Below are 16,489 nucleotides of genomic sequence, written 5' to 3'. Positions count from 1 at the left end.
TCATCACTTTGCAAACATTGTTGCAACCTGCACTTAGCAAAGGTGAACAACTTCGATTACAGAGAAACCGAGATAAAACAATTTGAATGCATTAATACGACAATTTAGGCTGGAAAAAGACCATGTACTGAGTATTTAAACAGAATTTTTTTTTCTCAATAAACAGACAGCATATATTATATTTTTCCCCACCTCCTCTTGTTCAGGAGTCAAATCAATAGGTTTCCCATTGTAAATCATCTTCACTCCATGACCTTTTTTTTTGTGTGTGAGAGAGACTTGAAACTTCAATAATGTTGGTAAGGTTATTGCAATAGTTTGATTTACTTGATGAATGGAGGGCTTGAAGGGATGACCTTAGTTTAATTTTGGAAGAAGAATAAGAGAGAGGGTTTGAAGAGATGATTTTTTTTTTGCAGAGTTGGGGGTGTTTTGTACAATGGAAAAGAGAGTATGGAAAGAGGGGTTTTGTTTTTTTTTTTTTTTTATCTATTTTGGGTTACGAACAATTGAAATCGGCAAAAAAGGGCGTAGATTTACTTTTTTTTTTGAATTATTGTAAAATCTGATGTGTCAGTATCAGAGAAAAGGGGGGGGGGGGCTGATGTGGGTCACTAGGAGCATTCTCAACTACTCAGTATTCATGGTCTTTGATATATATGCATTTATGCAATTTTGTATTGTCAAAATATACCATTTACGTAAACAATTTTGTGGTATAAATTTTTGAAATTTCTTTGTGTGCTTTTATCATTGTTTCTCATATTGATTTGGCTTTAGAGCTAGAAAGTGTCATTTATTTATTCTCTGCGACAACACTTCAATTCAGTCACATAAAATTGGGTTTATATCGCAATCTATTATACTTAGGATTTAATGTTCAAGTTGCTTTGGCCATAACCAATTTGAAGTCTAGAGTGCTTAAAAAAAACAGTTCTTTGAGGAGCGCTGCTATTATGCAATTATATACTGTCAAATTGTCAATGTCCCTAGGCCCGATGTGAATTATTAGGGGAAACTAGTTCATTCGAATGCTCTTATTTTTTGATTGGGCAAGCCTGTTTTAAATGAGATTAGTGACTCTTTGATGCTGGCGGAGTTTGGGCCCCAGACCTCTGGTATCATCACCCAAAAGTTTTACCGACTTTGCTAGTCGGCACCTGCATTCACTCAAATGTTGCCATTAAGCATCATTGATTTAACTAGTTTGCTGGAGTAATAATTATTTGAATGACTGAACCTATTATTTTTCAATATGGAATAAAAATGGGGGGCGGTATTGGCACCCCTTTGGAAAAAAGTAAAAAAATAATGGTTATTCCTTATATGTCCACATGCCCATAATTCTACGGTATTGGGTTGCCACGAGATCGCACTATCCCCAGCATCGGGTTGCTGAGAGATTCCATATCCCACGGCAGGCAGTTGCCGCAGAACATTTTTTTTTGTTTTTTTTTCACTTCAAATTTTGCATATTGAACACACACGGCATATGGATACCTCATTTTCTTCTTTAAAGCTTCTTTATATACTCCAAGAACAACAGCAAAACCATGACAAAAAAAATGTACAATCGAGGCATAATTTTGCTATCTCGCAACAAATATTTTCATATGCTATAAGAAAAACTTGTGATCAAATTAATGAAGAAGAGTTTTGATAATTAACACAAGAAAAAACTCTATTTTAGTGAACACAACCATCTCGCGTCAACTAACTTTTTTTTTATGGTGGCTATTAAAAAAAATTTAAAAGAAAAAAGGACCCACGACAACCACCTTTCGTGGGATATGGGATCTCGCGGCAACCCGATGCCGTGGATGGTGCGATCTCACGACAACTTCTTGCCATGAGTGTTTTTTATATGATTAATGGAGGGTTGCTAGTACATTTGAATTGGTCAAAGGGGTGCCAATTCTATAAAGTGGGGTGTCAATACCGCGACCCATAAAAATACCTAGTCAAAGTTAAAGTAATGGATCATGGAGTAGTGGAAAAATGGTTTTTCCTGATCTACTAGCTAACTTCTTGTGCACTTCTGCCATTGGAAAAAATTGTTTAGCCGGTTGATAAATGCTCTAAATGGTGTACGCTCAATAATATCCTTGTTAGTCCAATTTGTAAGCTAAGTTTTGTATGGAGGGGTATAAAATGGAGACTAAAAGAGATAAAGCCCAACTCCCAGTGGGTGGTGGGTAATGGTAAACAGAGAGTGAGTCTCAAGGACAAAACCGACAAAATAATCACCCGCAGAACCACTTTTTTTTCCATAATAAGCCAGAAAGACCGGGTAGATGAAATCTCTAGTCTACCCCTAAAACTTAAAAAGCCAACTTAACCACCCACCATCTTTCATCTGTTCTTCAAAACCCTAAAAAACTGGAAACTCCCCAAAATCGCGCGCACAACCCAAAACACTGAGAACCCCAAAGAAACTGAGGCGCAATCAACTAATCATTCTAAAGTATTCAAATAAGCCCCCACATGTGGTTATGCTAACCACTAGGAATTCAATTAATTCCTAAAATTGAGAATTTTTGTTGATTTTCCGTTATTATATCACTCGTCAGAGCCGTATTGCAATTTGCAAGCACAACCATCACAGCTTTTGGGGAACCAGAATTCTATATTTGAGGGGAGGCTTTTTTAAAGTTGTAGAGATGATCTTATAGTGTGAGCAAATGTTTTCTTTTCTATAGAGGAGGGAGTTAGTGGCATTTCCTCGCTTAAGGCGAGAAGAAAAAAGAATACACATTGTTTACTTCAATTTGAACATAATAACATTTCTAAAAACCTTGTAATATGCTCACCATCTATTTGGACTATGAACAATGATTGTTCACACTGAACAATCATTGTTCATACCCCTAGTAGACATTGAACAATCAATGTTCATAAGCCTAGTGGACTATGAGCAATCATTGTTCACACTGAACAATCATTGTTCATACCCTTAGTGGACTATGAACAATGATTGTTCATACCTATTGGACTATGAACAATCATTGTTCACACTGAACAATCATTGTTTATACCCTTAATGGATCGACTATGAACAATCATTGTTCATACCCCTAGTGATTGTTCATACCTCAACAACATGAGGAATGACTAGTGAGAATACTATTGGACTATGAACAATCATTGTTCATACCCATATTAGACTATGAACAATAATTGTTCATACCTCAACAACATTAAGAATGATCAGTGAGAACACTATTGGACATATTATTTATACTGAACAATCATTGTTCATACCTATATTGGACTATGAACAATAATTGTTCATACCTCAACAACATGAGGAATGATCAGTGAGAACACTATTGGACTATGAACAATAATTGTTCATACCTCAACAACATCAAGAATGATTAGTGAGAACACTATTGGACAGATTATTTATACTGAACAATCATTGTTCATACCCATATTGGACTATGAACAATAATTGTTCATACCTTAACAACATGAGGAATGATCAGTGAGAACACTACTAGATGAACAATCATTGTTCATACCCATATTAGACTATGAACAATAATTGTTCATACCTTAATAACATGAGGAATGATTAGTGAGAACACTATTGAACTTTGAACAATAATTGTTCATACCCATATTGGACTACGAACAATAATTGTTCATACCTCAACAACATGAGGAATGATCAGTGAGAACACTATTGGAATATGAACAATCATTGTTCGTACCCAATAATTCGAAGTGGGGTACGTGCTTTTGTACTTTTGTTAGAACATAAAAAATTTACAATGTGTTGCTTCAAGTCTATGTTATCAAAGGATCTTGGCGGATTTGAACCGTCATTTGCTATCCAAATGCGGGTATGGGCATCCTTGATCCACATTTAACAAAGCAAGTTACACAGAGAACAAAAGGAAGATTACTATTAAATGAAGAACAGAAAATAAACTGGTATAACTTTCTAATATATAATGTAATGTGTAGGTGTAGAAGTGAACTGACATGAGAAACGTGCTTTAAGCTCCAAAAGCAACTAAATTACAACATATTTCACATATCTCTAGAACAAGATGTATTGAAAAGAGAAAAAAAAAAATATAGCGCCGGACTACATCTTGAAAATATAAATAGTGCTGGACTCCTGTCAGTGAGGTTTGAATGGTTGATTGTACACATTCTACTTTCTTATTCGGATGCCAGGGATATCTCTCAAACCCATCTTGACTGCCGTTTTCCTGAAAAGTGCAGGAGGCTTATGTAGGCCAATTGAGTCACAAAAACGACTTGCTAGTTCTACTAGTGTAGTTTTATCACGTCCTATCTCCTTAATTGAATTGTAGTATCCAAGCCGAGTGTTATATGCAGCTTCCTTGATGCTACAATCCATATTCACCAATGCATCCTTGACCTGCATGTACAAGCAGGTTCAACAAACTAGAAATCAACTTCGACATGCCCACAATCTCTCTTATCAAAGTAAGCCAAATGACAGTTAATGACTGATGGTAATTGATAATGCAATCAACAATTTATCAACTCAACAAGATAAAATTTAGTTCATCAAGAACTATGAAAAAAACACAAATTTCCTAATTCACATTCAATTTGCAACTTTGGATAACTAATTAATATGATAAATTTTTTGATCCATCTACAGAAATGAGCTCAACATATCCATATCACCAACATATAAAGAGGCAGTAAGATCTAATAAAAAAAGACTAAAAGATCAAGAACTTACTTTACGAAAAGATGATCGACGTCGTCTCATGGCTGAAACCTTAAAAAACTCTCTTCAAATATGAAATCTCTACAACTAGCACTAGTTCATCACACCATATTCCGAACAGTCAATCAACTCAAAAGAAAAGTAGATGTTAGATATGTTAGGAAAAAAAATGATAGATCACAAGCTTCAAAGCCAAAATGATATTCCAAAGAGCAAGATGCTGATGCTGGTCTATTACCAACATCACCATGATTGCATATAAGTAACTACTACTCCATTAGTCGCCAGTTCCATCTCTCTCACTCACTCTGGAGAAAAGAAGACGAAGGGTAATTTTAATTTTTTTTGATTACTTATAAAACAAATCGAATGGTGAAAGTGGTATTTAAAACAAAGAAAATATAGGGCCAAATTATTTTGTCCTTGAGGGTTATTAAAATAAAAAACTGGGTTCGTAAGTTGTTTCTACGATGTAAATGGTTTTGAGAGTGACAATTTCTTGAATGGCAAATGTATCAATCTATGGAGGGATAATTGTTTGGGTAATTTTTCAGTTAAACAAGTGTTAAGCTATACTTAAAAGATGCACTGCTAAAGTCAGTCATTTTTTAGTGAATGGCTAGTGGAGACCTCCTGATAACTTCAAAGAGCTACCGCACAACCATGGGATTTGCACGGAAGTCATGAAGAAACTAGTAGTGGAAGGGGAATACACAATGGTGTGGTGTCCAGATCATAAAGGGGACTTCTCAACAGGTTCGGCCTTTGAATTGATAAGGAAAAATAAGGACAAGGTAACATTAGCCACGGTTGGCAAACTTGTGTATACCACTATTTTCCCAATAATAGTGGGTAATAGTCACTTACCAGTTACCACAGTAAATATATCTTAGTAAATATATCTTTTCTAATTTCGGTACAAGCAAATACCACTGTTCTTGTAAAACAGTGGTATCCAATACGCCATATACCACAGTACAAACCAATATGCCTATTTTGTTTTCTCATATTTATATGCCCCACTGTTTCTATAGAAAAAGTGGCTAATGTTTTCCTAAAAAATTAATATCGTGGGTAAAGAAATATACCAAAACCCCACTCCCTTAAAAAAAAAAAAAAAAAAAAAAAACCGTCTCGGGGCTCTTTTCAACAGAACATTTCTCAACCTCTACCATTCTTTTTTTTCAACTAGCTAGGGTTTCAAGTATTGATTTTGTTCATCTCTCCCCAATTTCAGCTCTCAGGTATTTGGTTTTCTCTCCCTCTCTCTTGATTTTGGCTGTAAATTTAGTGGGTTTGCTTTATATCGTTGGTAGATGTTAATAGGGTTTTCTAAAAATGTAATTTTCTTCTCCAATTTAAGTAAAACCCAGATTGTAGTGATTTTTGTATGTGATAATTTTGATTAAAAACCTTGTTTCTCTTTTTGTGTTAGTGATATAAACTTTTTACTATGTTAGAGATTTGACTCTCTAATTTGGCGAAAGAGCGAATTCAAAGTTTCCTTACTCACGATCTTCGTGTTCGTAAAGTTGAAATAAGGATTCGAACCAACCTAAAGTCTAGGACAACTACAATTTGGTTTTTACTCTTAGGGAACTAGTGAGTAAGTTAATACAAATACTAAGTTTCTTTCCTACACAAACATTAAAGAAAAACATTAAGATTAGAAATCATGAAACTAAGACAAAATACAAATTGCTAAAGAAAAGGTGGAAAGCTAATCCTCATCATGTGAAAATAACTTTTTGTTGTTGAATTGAATAGGCTCATTTGATTCTTCCTAGACTCATAGACAAGCCCTAATGAAAGAAAACTTGATCCCTAACATGTATGGCTAATCTCTAAGCTCATACATGTTAGCAAATGGAACAAAGCAATGACTTATCTCTAAACTTATCACTTTGATTCCTAACTAGACACTACACCAACTATCATTTTGGGAAAGGATGTAGGTCTAGTTGTTCTTCCTAAACAACTTACCAACCTAACAACAAATATTTTCCCTCACATGAGTTGGATTAACTCCCCAAAAGGGAAGTTAGCTCATGATCCTTGGGGATAAAGGATTACTAGTTAGAAATACAAAAAGAGAGAGAGAGAAAGAAGAAAAAGAAAAGTAACTATCTAAACTCACTTGATTTTTATTTATTTTCTAGAAGAAAACCAAAGTTTCCTCCATTAAAACTATTACAAGATTTTCTTACCAAACTAAAACTAAATAAAAAATGGCTAAGGAACTAAAATAATACAAGGTAAGGAAAAGAAGTCAAGGGAGTAAATAGAGTGTCCCCCCCTTGTTTTGTTTTCTTCTCCATTTGAGAGACATCTCATTTCCTCCCATGTGAAACATCAAACCACATTTACTTCATTTTTATCCACCACATTAAAACAAAGTCACACCTTGCCTTTTTTTTTTTTTTTTTTTTACTATTAACACCTAATCTAATTAATTACATGCAAGGTGTCAACTTTGCATCAATAATTTGTCATTTTTGTCTTGACATGCTCCATGATTTATGACTCATCCAGTCTTGTGGGACCGTGATAAGAGCCCAAAACTGTAATTTTAACCCCGTAACAATCATACTTTTAGACCAATTATGTGAGTAATAAATAAGAGTTAACACTGATTACGTGTTTTTATGCATTTCAGGCAGTAAAGTCCATTATGTGCAGAAATGTGCCACTTTAGCGAGATAAAGGAGCAAAGGTCGGTTGCTAAGGAGTTCTGTGATTAAAGGCCAATTTTCAAGAAGACAAAGCCTCTGTAAAGCCCGGTCAAAAGATGAAAAGTCAAAGTCCACGCGGGCAGAAATAGTGCACAAAGTCAGCAGAACTTCCGAAGACCATATCTTTGGACTCAGACCTCGGAATTGGGCCTACCTTACGTCAAAACGACCGACTCGGAAAGAGCTTTCCAATGGTCTAAGCCTTGTCCCAATCAAAGGAGTAGAAGTGGACGAAAAGTCTGTTGAAGCCAAATATAGCTGAAGAGCCCTTTTCGGACTAAAAGAATTGGGTTTTGGGCCCGATTTTCCGGCCCAAAACATGGCTCCAACCCCATGCACGATTTTTGGATCTGAAGCATATAAAAACAAAAGCTTAGCTCTTTGTTAAATGTAGCTAATTAGACCTAAACTATATATAATTCTAGATCTAGTTTTAGTTGTTTTTAATTAAGTTTAGTTTCAATTCAATTCTTGTTTTAGATTAAACTCTTAAATCATCGTTCTTCATCATTAGATAAATAAAATAGTAGATTCTTGTTCATTTCAATTTTTTGTCATTTACAATTATTTAGATCTAAATTCCTTTATTACTTGTTATTCATTTCCTAGTTATTACCTAAGATTTCAATTAATGTTTAGACAAATTGCATAAAGATATAATTTTTATATGATGTCTAGTTTTAATTCAATGGGAAATGATAGTTGTATGAATCAAGGCTAAACCTCCATTAGAGGGGTTGAAGAAGCCTTGATGAAGCTTGATCTTTGTTAAACTTAGAAATCGTCGTGATAATTATTCCACTCTAGAAACGATTAATTCACAATGAGAATGGGTTTAATCGCTCACATACTAGTTATTAATTGGTAGAAATGCCATGTATAATTAGGGATTAGAATTACTATTTTGATATGTGAAGCATTCAATTTGGATCACGACGAGTCTTTGTTAGTAGGATTAAGTCGAGTTAAGGTGGATTCAATTCCCTTTAATTCTTTATCTAGATTCAAACCCTTAGCATTCTCTCATTTCGTTATTCGTAACTTGTTAATTGAATTCACCTCGTAGTATAGAATTCCCCTCATAAATCTCTCACTAGACTTATGATTGATTAGTTGACACGAAACCATTGCATGCTAAAGAACAAGGAGTGGAACGAACTTCCTACTTCACTATATCTTAATTTGATTGAGAGTAGAAAACTTTGATAAATTAGATATACGAAAATAGTTCTAGTTTTACTAGCGTTTAGAGTTCTCGCGAGCTTTAGTAATTGGTAAAACTATTCTTTTTACGGTTATCAAATGGTGCCGCTGCCATCTTAGTTCCCTTTAGCATTGGTTTCATAGTATAATTAGTCATTTTTAAGTCCCATTAAACCCACCCACCCTTGTTTGATTCATACTGTGGTTGTCCGTTTCAGCATTGAAAAGTTCCTCGAAAAATTACACAGAGCGCACCTGCGCCCAAACGCCTGGAACCCTGTGCGCGACCTGCGCCCAAACCGAGCGCGACCCGCGCTCAAACACTGTAACTTGAACTTACACGGAGCGCACCTGCGCCCTCTGCTGAAATTGTCCGATTTCCCAAGATTTGTTTCAAACTTTCCATTTCTTCAAGTTTTCAGTGTTCTAACTTGTTATACACACTGATCACGCGAAAACAAGATGCTATTCGTAAGCGAAGCAAGGAGGCATTCAGGTACTCTTTTCTTCCACACCTCGCACCTCCAGTTAGAGGTTTATACTAGTATATCAAGATTGTTTGGAGTGTTGTCGTGTTTAGACTTAGACTTGCATGAGATTAAGGTCTGGTCGGAGAAAAACACCGAACGTAATTAACCGTCAACGTCAACAAACACGTCTATCTAGTATACCAATCACTACACCTCTAGCTACTATTCCACACACCACACCTGACATAATGGCTGAAGAAAGAGAGACTCCTCTCTCCGACTTTTACAAAGCCTTGAGCGATAGCCCTAAATCTTGCATCGTTCTAGCAGACCCAGTGGGGGATTTTCGAATCCCCCCAAACATATTTAATTTGTTACCCATTTTTCATGGTTTAGGATTGAACATGCGTAGGATTGAAAAAGTCCTTACAACATTCTACCATCCTACGGTTGGTGCGGAACAAATTAAACTGAGGGTATTTCCCTTCACCTTAGCCGATAAGGCGGCGTCTTGGTTAACTGCCCAAGCGCCTAATTCTGTGGACTCGTGGGAAAAACTTGTTCAGCTGTTTATGGAACATTTTTACCCACCCCTAAAGACGGATGAGATGCTTTCCAAGATTCATTTCTTTTGACAAAATCCTCATGAATCATTTTCAGAGGCTTGGAATCGTTTCACCGATCTCCTTATAGAATGTCCACATCATAACCTAGCGAAAGACACGTTAGTTCGTGCCTTTTTCAAAGGACTTCTATATCACCATAATGAAGTCCTTGACATAATGAATGGGGGTAGTTTCCTAAGTAAAGGAGCCTTGGAGGCTTACAAATTTTTAGAAGATCAAACTAAGCACAATAATAATTGGGGGGTAGTGATGATATCCCCGCCTCGCTAGTTCCTCGCTTCAAAAGATTAAGGTCACGGTATGTTTGAGATGAAACCCGATCCGAACTTAAAAATTTAATCGAATCTCTAACTAAAAGGTAGAGGCTATTTCGTTCAACAAAAGCCTATCCCCGTCATGAATGCCAACTCCAACCCATGTAATTTCTGTTTGAGTCTCGAAAGCACCACGACTCCTATTGTCCTCTAAGCCTATGAACAATAACAATCAGAGGAAGATAATGTTTGCTCCATTAATAGCTATCCTATTCCTAATGCCCCATGGAGACAACATCCCAACTTTAGTTGGCGAAACAATCAACAAGTTACACCTCCAGGGTTTAATAACCAAAATGTTAGGCAAGCAAACAATTATAACCAAGCTCCACCTAGACAAGGACAAGGTCAGGGGAATTATAATAATTATAACAACCAAGCGCAACCACGACAAGGTCAAGCACAAGGTCAGGGTAATTATAATAGTTATAATACCAATAGAGGTATCGTTCCGGTTAACAATAATAACTATCACACCCCGCCCATAAATAATCAATGTGAGATAGTTCCAGTCGCACCACCTGTGACTATTACACCTACACAATCGGATCGTTTCGACACCTTTATACAGGTTACCCAACAACTTGTCCAATCAATGACTCAATCGAACCAACAGATCTTACAATCCATAAATCAGGGCATACAACAGTTAGCCCAAGAGAAAGCCTAACCAAAAGGCGTGTTTCCAGGCCAAGCAATATCAAACCCTAAAATAGCAAACACAGCCTTTGAGGTAAACGGTAATACTAGTACGGAAACTACAACCGTAGGTGAGCTAAATGCCATCACCACTCTCCGTTCTGGTAAAGTGGTTGATAACAAAGTAACTATGCCTATAGTTACCGCACCAGTAGTCCCTACACCGGATATCGAACTAGATACCGAAATAGAAACTGAAGAGCCTACCACTGTAGAGGTACCAGTTAAACCACAACCTAAGAAACAGATACCCAAGGTTAGACATCCAGTTGAGCCATACGCTAAATATAGAGAGAAATCACCGTTTCCCCAGAAATTAGCCATGATGACCAGGGATACAAACTTTGAGGAGATTAGGAACGTTTTCAAAAATCTAACGATAAACCTTCCTTTTCTCGAAGCTATTAAAAAGCTACCTAACCACGCAAAGTTTCTTAAGGAGCTGTGAACTACTAGGCGCAAGACCAACATACCTAAAGACGCCTTTCTAATTGAACAGTTCCCAACTTTATCAGAAAATAATGGAATTGTTAAGTACAAGGACCCTGGTCGCCCCATCAGAAAATGCACCTTAGGAGAATCCCACACGACGACCGCTTTATTAGACCTGGGGGCGAGTGTTAACTTACTCCCATTTTATTTGTATAAACAAATAGGTCTACAAGAAATGCAACCTACAAAAATGACGTTGCAGTTAGCGGACAGGTCTATAAAGTATCCTAAGGGTGTAGTGGAAAACGTGCTTGTTAAGGTTCAGGATTTCTACTATCCTGCAGATTTTGTTATCCTCGATACAGAAGTCGCTAACGACTCTGTACCGATCATCTTAGGGCGCCCCTTCTTGGCAACTGCCAATGCGCTTATAAATTGCCGCGATGGTAAGATGTCCTTATCTTTTGGTCATCTTTCTGTTGAGGTAAATGTTTTTAAAATGTGTAGTCCAGTGGCGGTCCGGTCTTTGGGCAATTTTACAACTTCCCGCCTATGCGTAGAGTTCATCGCCCTGATTGTCTGAGCAGCTCACTTGTCGCATTCGAAGTCCTGGTTCAAGAGGTAGGAGCTTCGAAAGTTTGATGCTTCTGTGTGGATTTGGAAGAATTCATATATATGTCGTTCCTCGTGCTTTATCGCAGGTTTAAATAATATTTCCATGTTTACTGCGAATACCCCAAAAAGTATGAAAACATATTTATTTCATGATTATTAAACACATAATTAACCAAATTTATATGTCTCAATGGGGTTTCATAATACACTTTTGGGTGCTTATCACACTACCCCCCAAACAAAGACTTTGCTTGTCCCTCAAGCAAAGAAGAGACATTAAAACAGATAAGTGGCCAAAAATGTGTAGTCCTAACTAATTCTCGTTTTAGCGAGTGCGGTTGCATTGACCATATGCAAAAGGTCTTAAACCACTAGGAATTCCCTAGTGGACGAAGTTATAGCCTCGTGAGAGTTTTCCGAGAAGATACTCACAAACTTCATTTATACTACAAAACGACTCAAATGATGTAAACTTCGTTTCCTAAATTAATCTCAGATATCCATACATCTCTTTAGCAGGAAACGAGGATTGTTTTCTTTGAAACTCAAGTTAATATGTATTCAATAATTAAAACATCTACATATGATCATACATGCAGTGAACTTTTCATTGAAATGTACTAGCAGGGTTGTTTTTGAATCCTTTGGAGAGTGTACCTAAATGGGTTCTCACAGGTATGTGTCAAAACACAATTTCACTCAAAAATTTTCCACTCAGGTTTTGTTAACTCCAGTGTGCAGTGGTCACACGTTTCCTCACATCTCAATGACAGTCAGAGGAGCCGATGTCGATCAATCACGTCTACTACTTATTATCACACCACCCTACTCCTAATCGAGCTAGAGGTCTTTATTAGGTATTGTGGGGCTTTGGTGATAGTGTACAAGAAAATGAAAATGGATAATCAAAATTTACGAGTATGAGAGAATAGGGTCTTCATATATTTACACTAGAGAAATCCTTGTTTTCTTTCCTTCTTCCAACTGAGTTTTTCAACCTTGTTCAGTAAGAATTTATATATATATATATATATATATATATATATATATATATATATATATATATATATATATATTATTTTAGATGGCTTAAGAACATGATTCTATTTTTCTTTCCTGAAATAAGTAACTGACTTTTATTTGGGACAAGTCTTTCTCTTTATTCTTTCCATATTTCATCCTATTTCTCATACTCATCACTTAGGTAGGTTCTTTTATTTGGTTTAATAGATGGGTAAGGTTTTTTTTTTTTTGATGAAAGTGAAAGGTTTGATGAAAGGTTCAGTGGGGTGACTAGCGGTAAAATTTGTAACAGGTAAGAATTTTTAGCTATGTCGATCCAAAGATGACCTAAATTCTCGCCTAGGGTTCGGGTGGTGATTAAGTAAGTAGATGCATGATTTTCTCTAATCGGGAAAACTACTCGTCTGTGTCATCACACACAAATCACTCATGTCAAGGTTTTTGGTTAGATTCTCACAGGATTTATAGTTTAAGTAACTAACCGTTGGTTCTAGAAACTTATTGCTATGTACAATCGATGATACTCAGTACATGAATGTTCATGAAAAGATGTATAAACTATTGTATACGTATTATCTTAAGTTTCTTAAAAACAAATCCTAATTCGGATACTAATGTGAGATTTCTAGACAATTTTCATCATTGAAAAGGAAACAAGACTTTGTCACTAAGTTCAATTATAAACATGAAAATAAAAACTATATACAGGTTACAATTTGCCTAATATTTGCTCTGAGGGTTAAAGCACCCCAAATGAGAATGATGCTTAGTCCTCGGCATATCAATAAGTAAAGAGAGAAAGTACCTGAGAACCGTGAGCAAAATTAGGGCTAGATTGCTGGAACAGAAAGGTTGGAGAACATAATATAATATATTATTCAGAAAGAACAATAAAATATTCAATAACACACTAAACATAGCACACGAAATAATGAAAAACAAGAGCATACGAAACATGAAAAACGATAACACACAAAACATAAGGTTTAGCTAGATATATACAATGGCAAGCTCAAGTTTACCATCCAGCAGGATGTGAAGTTCTGGCGTCCTCTTGAAGGAAATGCATTTCCTTAGCATCGCACCAAAAGATAATAGTCTGCCAAATTTCTGCCCATTCTTCGTTTTAAGATTTCCTCAAATGTGTCTTCATATCTTCATCCTTTGGGTAACAACGAACATGCCTCAGGTACCGAGCGGGACGCTTCCATTGCCGAAACCTCAATGAACGAATGATTCTGTTTGCTGGGCACATAGAATATAACTTGACCCAGTCATGAAAAGTAGCTGAAAACTGTGGGAAATGTGTCTTCATGATTCGGCAAGCGGTGACCGGTAAAAGTATATACTGATCATGAAAAGTGCAAGCTCGTTTTAGGTTGGAGATAACACAACCTATGATGTTAAATAATGTATGACCTTGAGCTAGTGCACTGAATACGACGCAAGCAGCCTCATTGGCAGTAGAAAAATGCCAATCTCCCATAATGTTCAGGAGTACAAATAACATCGCAGTCCCCATGTTCATGGTCATGCTTGCTAAGGGAATGGTGACGTCACGCCATGCCACATGGCCATTTCCTTCTCGTTTAATCTCAAGACCATTACCGTAAGTTTCACAAAATGCTTGCCACTGAAAGGAACGGTAAGAATTATGATAGATGTAATGCCATGATGCAACAAGTTCGTGATATGGAAGATCCAAAGTTAGTGCAAGTTGTTGTTCAGAAAAGATATGAGGTGTGTCACCAACTTGGATTGTGAACCCGTGTAAGTAGATACCATGCGCATGGTTGAATGCTGGTGTGTCTTCCATATTAGCATAAAAGTATGCAGCCAAACTCGGAGAATAAGTTTGGTCAGGTTGAAGAATTAGGGAAGACCATCCGATGTTTGTAATGTAGTCACGGAAGAGATGGCCATAGGTATTGGAATCCATCATAGACTGAAAGGATTGCTCAGGAATGAGTTTGGGAGATACCATGTTTGATGAAGATGCAATTGATGAAGATGCCATAGTGGATGAAGTAAAGAAATAGGTAACAACAAAGGCAAACTGGATGGATAAATGAGTATGTAAGAGAATAGACCCTCCTGTAAGCACATGTTAAATTATATTAGTCACAACGCAAATGATGACAATCCTATTAAGCATTTCATACAAAAGAAAACATAAAGATAAGACAAAATTGATAATACGACGAAAAATGTAATAACTGATACGAGTATTTATTTATTGACTTAGTAATATTAGAAAATTATGGATTGTTATGTTGATCTTGGAGACGCATATCGTGCACCAGACTGTTTAGTTCTTCCATTTGTTGGTCGAGCTGCATCTGAATGTCCCCTTGGTTGGCAGAGAGTACAGTTTGATTTTCCATTAGGAGAGCGTGATTTTGCAAGGACTGAGAATGATTTTCCAAGATCTCCTCTTGTTCAACATCATGCATTGCTTGACATTCTTGGAAATCCTTAAGAGTTGTGATGATGATATTTAGACGAGCGTGTAGTTCCCTCAAACCATGATGAAGAAGTTGAATGCCTTCCATGGGATTAATAATGTTCAGCATGGCATTTTCATCAAATAAATGGTCAGAATGTGAGCTTGGGTCGTTCTGTTCATCTATCAGAGTATCAGGAGTCCAAAAACCAACGGAGTAGTCTGTTTGGAGTACTTTTATATGTGCTTTTGAAGGGGTGTCTTTGGAGAAATTATTGGATAACCCCAACACATCATAATCTGCATGACTAAAGTGGGTAGGGGTGCTGACCTTCTTGTTTTCTTGGTGATTACGTTCCAGAGGTGTTCTTGTTTTCTTGGTGATTACGTTCCAGAGGTGTTGGATTAGACAAAAGTTATCTCTTTGAGTCTGCAAAATCCAAAGTAGGTGAAGTTGAGGCTTTGTGACTTCTGATTGGAGTGATGTACCTACCACATTGTGTCCCAACCAGTGGAGCACAACACGTTGATTCTGTTTCAAAGAGCGTTGAAGAACAATGTGATGTGTATTTCCAACTTCGTCATGAGATACGGTAGCTCGTAGTAAAGATTTGGCGGAATCAAATGATGATTGTTGAAAAAGGGACTCCTGAATATTTATTGGGATTTGAAGTATGTCGGAGATCATTTCCTTAGTCAATTCCAATTGTCGTCCATAGGCATTGAAGTAGAATTTTCCATTTTCAGATCCGCTAAATTGGTAGAACATCAAAACCAATTCTCGAATAACCAAATTTGAATGATATAGAAGAGGCGTCCATCCGCGATGTATGATTTCGGTGTCAAAATAAAGAGAAAACCGGCCATCTTCGAAAGTTTTTAGGTACTCTTTCTCAGCCGTTATTTTTCTTGGTTGATCCATTGGTAGTATTACTGAGGGAAGGATAGTGAAAATTGTTTGAATACGAATGGCTGAAAAAGACGAGATTTATAGCCAATCTATGAGTCTGTACCAATCTAGATTCCAAGTGTAGTTAATGACCCATGTGATTATGAACATCATCAATGGGGATCCATAATAAGTCTTGTCATGTCAGATTTCCCAAGACAATTAATGAGATGGTTCAATGTTAGAAAATATGGAGGAAAGTTTTACAGGATAGTTAGACTTACACGTAATTTCAGAAATGATGATCATAACTCAGTAATAGAATA

The 16,489-nt window shown here is 36.6% G+C and overlaps 1 long non-coding RNA gene and 1 pseudogene across 1 annotated transcript; both read right to left on the bottom strand.

The window, feature by feature from the left end:
* Positions 1 to 3,932: 3,932 nt before the first annotated feature.
* On the bottom strand, positions 3,933 to 5,056 carry LOC147475564 (uncharacterized). Its single transcript, XR_015209642.1, has 2 exons — positions 4,730 to 5,056; positions 3,933 to 4,396 (listed from the first exon to the last, which is right to left on the bottom strand). It is a non-coding gene; the product is annotated as an uncharacterized LOC147475564 (long non-coding RNA).
* A 4,684-nt stretch (positions 5,057 to 9,740) lies between these two features.
* LOC147475563 (small nucleolar RNA R71) lies at positions 9,741 to 9,834 on the bottom strand (annotated as a pseudogene).
* Positions 9,835 to 16,489: the final 6,655 nt, after the last annotated feature.

The sequence above is a fragment of the Coptis chinensis genome, chromosome 9, assembly GCF_015680905.1.
Source record: "Coptis chinensis isolate HL-2020 chromosome 9, ASM1568090v1, whole genome shotgun sequence".
Lineage (NCBI taxonomy): Eukaryota > Viridiplantae > Streptophyta > Magnoliopsida > Ranunculales > Ranunculaceae > Coptis > Coptis chinensis.
Note: the sequence above shows the minus strand (reverse complement) of the source record. Positions and strands in the feature narration are given on the sequence as shown.